We start from the raw sequence: 6492 nt of genomic DNA, 5'->3' as shown, positions 1-6492 counted from the left end.
CAAGTAATCGAGGTGTGAATTCTCTCAAGCCAGGACAGTGAGTAGGATTCTGTAAACCCGGGCAGTATGAGATCCCGGATCAGGTTGGCCTCATGTGAGCAGAGTTTGACGACCAGTAAATTAATTTTTTTTTAATGTTATTGTTACTTGCACCGACCATGTCTAAATGAGGTTTTCATCACTGCTCATCCCGACCATCTCACTGCATCTTTCAGACTCAGCAATTGTTTTTTCTGTGGCATAATGCATTTCACTTCCCTTCTGAGCTATATTCACCATCGAATTGACCACCATTTTTATTCCGTCGAGTTAATTCTGCACAAAGTGAAAATGTGAAATCTGTTTCCCTCTCAACAGATACTGCTGAGTGTTTCCAGTATTTCCTCTTTTTATTTCAGCTTTACAGCAGCTGCAGTATTTTGATTTTTTATTGCAAGCGTCGCTCATGGAAACACAGACAGACCAATTAAGAGCCAGTTTGTAACAGGGTGGGTCTGGAGGCAGATTCTGGCCCATGGCCTCCAGTGTACGTCTTTTTGCATTGAATCATTGAGTGATTACAATACAGATGGAGGCCATTCAGCCTGTCTTGTCCGTGCTGGCTCTCTGCAAGAGCAAATTAGCTTCTTCCACTTCCCTGCCCTTTCACTAACAAGAGAAAGACAAGAGCAGGGAGGAGATAACAGAGAGAGAGAGTGAATCAAGAGCACGGAGGAGATTACAGAGAGAGAGACGAGCACTGTGGAAATAAACGGTCTTGCGTATGATGCAGATATGTGGTTGGAAGCCCATATTTAGGTGAAAGATGACACTGAGGTTGTGAACCGTCTGATTCCCACAGTTCCCAGGGAGAGTTATGGAGCCACTGGTGAAGGAGTGGAGTTTGTAGCGGGGACTGAAGACAAAGCTTCAGTTTTGTCGCTATTTAAATTGAGAGGGGAAATTTCTGCTCATCCAGTACTGGATGTCTTACTAGTCAGGATGGTGTGTTACTTGGAGGAGAACCAGAAGATGTTCAATATGGAAGATTATTATTATTAATATATACCTGCTATCCTAGTCCTTTTGGATGGTACAGGTTGAGGGTTGGCAGACTTCTGTTGAGTTGTAGATATATAAACTCCACCTCCTTCACCCCTGCTGCTCCACATCGCTCTCTCTCTTCATGTTTTTGTGTGTCCACTCTCACTCCCTTTTTTCTGTTTTAATCAATTTCACAGGACATTGGAAAAGAAAGATGTGCAGTCGGGAAACTGAAACCAAACATCACATCAGGATCTGACAGTCGCCCGATATATCATCACTGGAATATCATCAGATTTTGAACATGGAAGAGAAAAGCACCAAATACAGTGAGGAGAAACCGTTCATGTGTTCTGTGTGTGGACGAGGATTCAGACAATCAGCTGACCTGTTAAAACATCAGCGCAGTCACAATGGGGAGAGACCGTTCACCTGCCCTCAGGAAAGGATTCATTCAGTCATCCAACCTGCTGAGACACCAGCGAATTCACACTGGGGAAAGACCATTTAAATGCCCAGACTGTGGGAAGTGGTATAAAGGTTCTGGGGGACTTCCGGGTGCGGCGATGACCAGCTGAGTCGCACGTTTCGGCAGCTCCCTGTGAAACGGACTTTTGGGCTCTTGATAGGAGCCCCAACGGCAATTTTGACGGCTAAAAACACTGCGGTAAACCAGAAGGGAATCCCCCCTGGATACGGATGGAAAAAGGAGGAGAGAGTGGCCAGATTGCAGTGGATCCTTTAGAACAGCGGCAAGGAAGGCAAGCAAAAACCAAGATGGCGTCGGAAGGTGGCAGTTTAACATGGGGCCCTGAACAACAAGAGTTCTTGAAATGCTGTGTGGAAGAGATCAAAAAGGAAATGAAGAAAGAGCTGTTGGCCCCGATACTACAGGCGATCGAAGGGCTAAAGGAGGAACAAAAGACCCAGGAGCGGGAGCTTCGGGTCGTGAAGGCAAAGGCAGCCGAGAATGAGGACGATATACAGGGCCTGGTGGTGAAGACGGAGACGCAGGAGGCACATCAGAAACGATGTGTGGAAAGGTTGGAGGCACTGGAAAACAACGCAAGGAGGAACAACCTGAGGATTCTTGGTCTTCCTGAAGGTGTGGAGGGAGCGGACGTTGGGGCATATGTGAGCACGATGCTGCACTCGTTAATGGGAGCGGAGGCCCCGGCGGGTCCGTTGGAGGTGGAGGGAGCATACCGAGTGATGGCGCGAGGACCGAGAGCAGGAGAAATTCCCAGAGCCATAGTGGTGAGATTCCTCCGATTTAAGGATAGAGAAATGGTCCTTAGATGGGCGAAGAAAACTCGGAGCAGTAAATGGGAGAACGCGGTGATCCACGTTTATCAAGACTGGAGTGCGGAGGTGGCGAGAAGGAGGGCGAGCTTTAATCGGGCCAAGGCGGTGCTTCATAAAAAGAAGATAAAATTTGGAATGCTGCAACCGGCAAGACTGTGGGTCACATATCGAGGGAGGCACCACTACTTTGAGACGGCGGATGAAGCGTGGACTTTTATTGTGGAAGAAAAACTGGAATGAGCGGGTTATTAAAAAGAACGTTTGAACAAAGTGGTGGGGCGAATGTGGGGGGCAAAGAGGGGTTTTATGTACTAATCCTGCGATGTGGTAACTTTTCTCTCTCCCACAGGTGGTGATGGGGGGAGGTGGAGGAGATGGGGCGTTGGCCATTGGGGGCGGGGCCAAGGGAGAAGCGCGGGCTTGGTTCCCGCGCTATGATAATCATGGCGGGAATAGAGAAGCAGGAAGGAGGGGGCGTCGCACGGTGCGAGCCGAGGTCACGGGGGGAAGCCGAGGTCAGCCAGAGTTTGCTGACTTCTGGGAGCAACATGGGGGGAGTAATTACGCTAGCGGGGGATCTAGCGGGGGGGGGGGTGGGAGGGGGGAATTACTGGGTTGCTGCTGCTGGGGAGAGGGGGAGCTGGTATGGGAGAGGATGGGCGGGGGGGCACCGCCTGGGGGAGATACAGCTGCGTGGCAACCGGGTGAGGAGCTGGAAAAAGGTGATGGCTAATCGACAAGGGGGGGGGGGGGGTAGGAAGCCCCCCGACTCGGCTGATCACGTGGAACGTGAGAGGGCTGAACGGGCCGATAAAGAGGGCACGGGTACTCGCACACCTTAAGAAACTTAAGGCAGATGTGGTTATGTTACAGGAAACGCACCTGAAACTGATAGACCAGGTTAGGCTACGCAAAAGATGGGTGGGGCAGGTGTTCCACTCGGGGCTAGATGCGAAAAACAGGGGGGTGGCTATATTAGTGGGGAAGCGGGTAATGTTCGAGGCAAAGACTATAGTGGCGGATAACGGGGGCAGATACGTGATGGTGAGTGGCAAACTACAGGGGGAGACGGTGGTTTTGGTAAACGTATATGCCCCGAACTGGGATGATGCCAATTTTATGAGGCGGATGCTAGGACGCATTCCGGACCTAGAGATGGGAAAGCTGATAATGGGGGGAGGTTTTAATACGGTGTTGGAACCAGGGCTGGATAGGTCGAAGTCCAGGACTGGAAGGAGGCCGGCAGCAGCCAAGGTACTTAAAGATTTTATGGAGCAGATGGGAGGTGTAGACCCGTGGAGATTTAGCAGACCTAGGAGTAAGGAGTTCTCGTTTTTCTCCTATGTCCATAAAGTCTACTCGCGAATAGACTTTTTTGTGCTGGGTAGGGCATTGATCCCGAAGGTGAGGGGAACGGAGTATACGGCTATAGCCATTTCGGATCACGCTCCACACTGGGTGGACTTGGAGATAGGGGAGGAAACAGGAGGGCGCCCACCCTGGAGAATGGACATGGGACTAATGGCAGATGAGGGGGTGTGTCTAAGTGTGAGGGGGTGCATTGAAAAGTACTTGGAACTCAATGATAATGGGGAGGTCCAGGTGGGAGTGGTCTGGGAGGCGTTGAAGGCGGTGGTTAGAGGGGAGCTGATATCAATAAGGGCACATAAAGGGAAGCAGGAGAGTAAGGAACGGGAGCGGTTGCTGCAAGAACTTTTGAGGGTGGACAGACAATATGCGGAAGCACCGGAGGAGGGACTGTACAGGGAAAGGCAAAGGCTACATGTAGAATTTGACTTGCTGACTACAGGCACTGCAGAGGCACAATGGAGGAAGGCACAGGGTGTACAGTACGAATATGGGGAGAAGGCGAGCAGGTTGCTGGCACACCAATTGAGGAAAAGGGGAGCAGCGAGGGAAATAGGGGGAGTGAGGGATGAGGAAGGAGAGATGGAGCGGGGAGCGGAGAGAGTGAATGGAGTGTTCAAGACATTTTATAAAAAATTATATGAAGCTCAACCCCCGGATGGGAGGGAGAGAATGATGGGCTTCTTGGATCGGCTGGAATATCCCAAGGTGGAAGAGCAGGAAAGGGTGGGACTGGGAGCACAGATCGAGGTAGAAGAAGTGGTGAAAGGAATTAGGAGCATGCAGGCGGGAAAGGCCCCGGGACCGGATGGATTCCCAGTCGAATTCTATAGAAAATATGTGGACTTGCTCGCCCCGGTATTGACGAGGACCTTTAATGAGGCAAAGGAAAGGGGACAACTGCCCCCGACTATGTCTGAAGCAACGATATCGCTTCTCTTAAAGAAGGAAAAGGACCCGCTACAATGCGGGTCCTATAGACCTATTTCCCTCCTAAATGTAGATGCCAAGGTCCTGGCCAAGGTAATGGCAATGAGAATAGAGGAATGTGTCCCGGGGGTGGTCCACGAGGACCAAACTGGGTTTGTGAAGGGGAGACAGCTGAACACGAATATACGGAGGTTGTTAGGGGTAATGATGATGGCCCCACCAGAGGGAGAAACGGAGATAGTAGTGGCGATGGATGCCGAGAAAGCATTTGATAGAGTGGAGTGGGATTATTTGTGGGAGGTGTTGAGGAGATTTGGTTTTGGAGAGGGGTATGTTAGATGGGTGCAGCTGTTGTATAGGGCCCCAGTGGCGAGCATGGTCACGAATGGACGGGGATCTGCATATTTTCGGCTCCATAGAGGGACAAGGCAGGGATGCCCTCTGTCCCCATTATTGTTTGCACTGGCGATTGAGCCCCTGGCGATAGCGTTGAGGGGTTCCAAGAAGTGGAGGGGAGTACTTAGGGGAGGAGAAGAGCACCGGGTATCTTTGTATGCGGACGATTTGCTACTATACGTGGCGGACCCGGCGGAGGGGATGCCAGAAATAATGTGGATACTTGGGGAGTTTGGGGATTTTTCAGGGTATAAATTGAACATGGGGAAAAGTGAGTTGTTTGTGGTGCATCCAGGGGAGCAGAGTAGAGAAATAGAGGACCTACCGTTGAGGAAGGTAACAAGGGACTTTCATTACCTGGGGATCCAGATAGCTAAGAATTGGGGCACATTGCATAGGTTAAATTTAACGCGGTTGGTGGAACAGATGGAGGAGGATTTCAAGAGATGGGATATGGTATCCCTGTCAATGGCAGGGAGGGTGCAGGCGGTTAAGATGGTGGTCCTCCCGAGATTCCTCTTTGTGTTTCAGTGCCTCCCGGTGGTGATTACGAAGGCTTTTTTTAAAAGGATTGAAAAGAGCATCATGGGTTTTGTGTGGGCCGGGAAGACCCCGAGAGTGAGGAAGGGATTCTTACAGCGTAGCAGGGATAGGGGGGGGGCTGGCACTACCGAGCCTAAGTGAGTATTATTGGGCCGCTAATATTTCAATGGTGAGTAAGTGGATGGGAGAGGAGGAGGGAGCGGCGTGGAAGAGATTAGAGAGGGCGTCCTGTAGGGGGACTAGCCTACAGGCTATGGTGACAGCCCCATTGCCGTTCTCACCGAGGAACTACACCACAAGCCCGGTGGTGGTGGCTACACTGAAGATTTGGGGACAGTGGAGACGGCATAGGGGAAAGACTGGAGCCTTGGGGGGGTCCCCGATAAGAAACAACCATAGGTTTGCCCCGGGGGGAATGGATGGGGGATATGGAATGTGGCAAAGAGCAGGAATAACGCAACTGAAAGATCTGTTTGTGGATGGGAAGTTCGCGAGTCTGGGAGCGCTGACCGAGAAATATGGGTTGCCCCAAGGGAATGCATTCAGGTATATGCAACTGAGGGCTTTTGCGAGGCAACAGGTGAGGGAATTCCCGCAGCTCCCGACACAAGAGGTGCAGGACAGAGTGATCTCAAAGACATGGGTGGGGGATGGTAAGGTGTCAGATATATATAGGGAAATGAGGGACGAAGGGGAGACTATGGTAGATGAAGTAAAAGGGAAATGGGAAGAAGAGCTGGGGGAGGAGATCGAGGAGGGGCTGTGGGCAGATGCCCTAAGCAGGGTAAACTCGTCGTCCTCGTGTGCCAGGCTAAGCCTGATTCAGTTTAAGGTATTACACAGGGCACATATGACTGGAGCACGGCTCAGTAAATTTTTTGGGGTGGAGGATAGGTGTGCGAGGTGCTCGAGAAGCCCAGCGAATCA

This window comes from Scyliorhinus torazame, chromosome 5, assembly GCF_047496885.1.
Source record: "Scyliorhinus torazame isolate Kashiwa2021f chromosome 5, sScyTor2.1, whole genome shotgun sequence".
NCBI classification, from domain to species: Eukaryota; Metazoa; Chordata; class Chondrichthyes; order Carcharhiniformes; family Scyliorhinidae; genus Scyliorhinus; species Scyliorhinus torazame.
Note: the sequence above shows the minus strand (reverse complement) of the source record.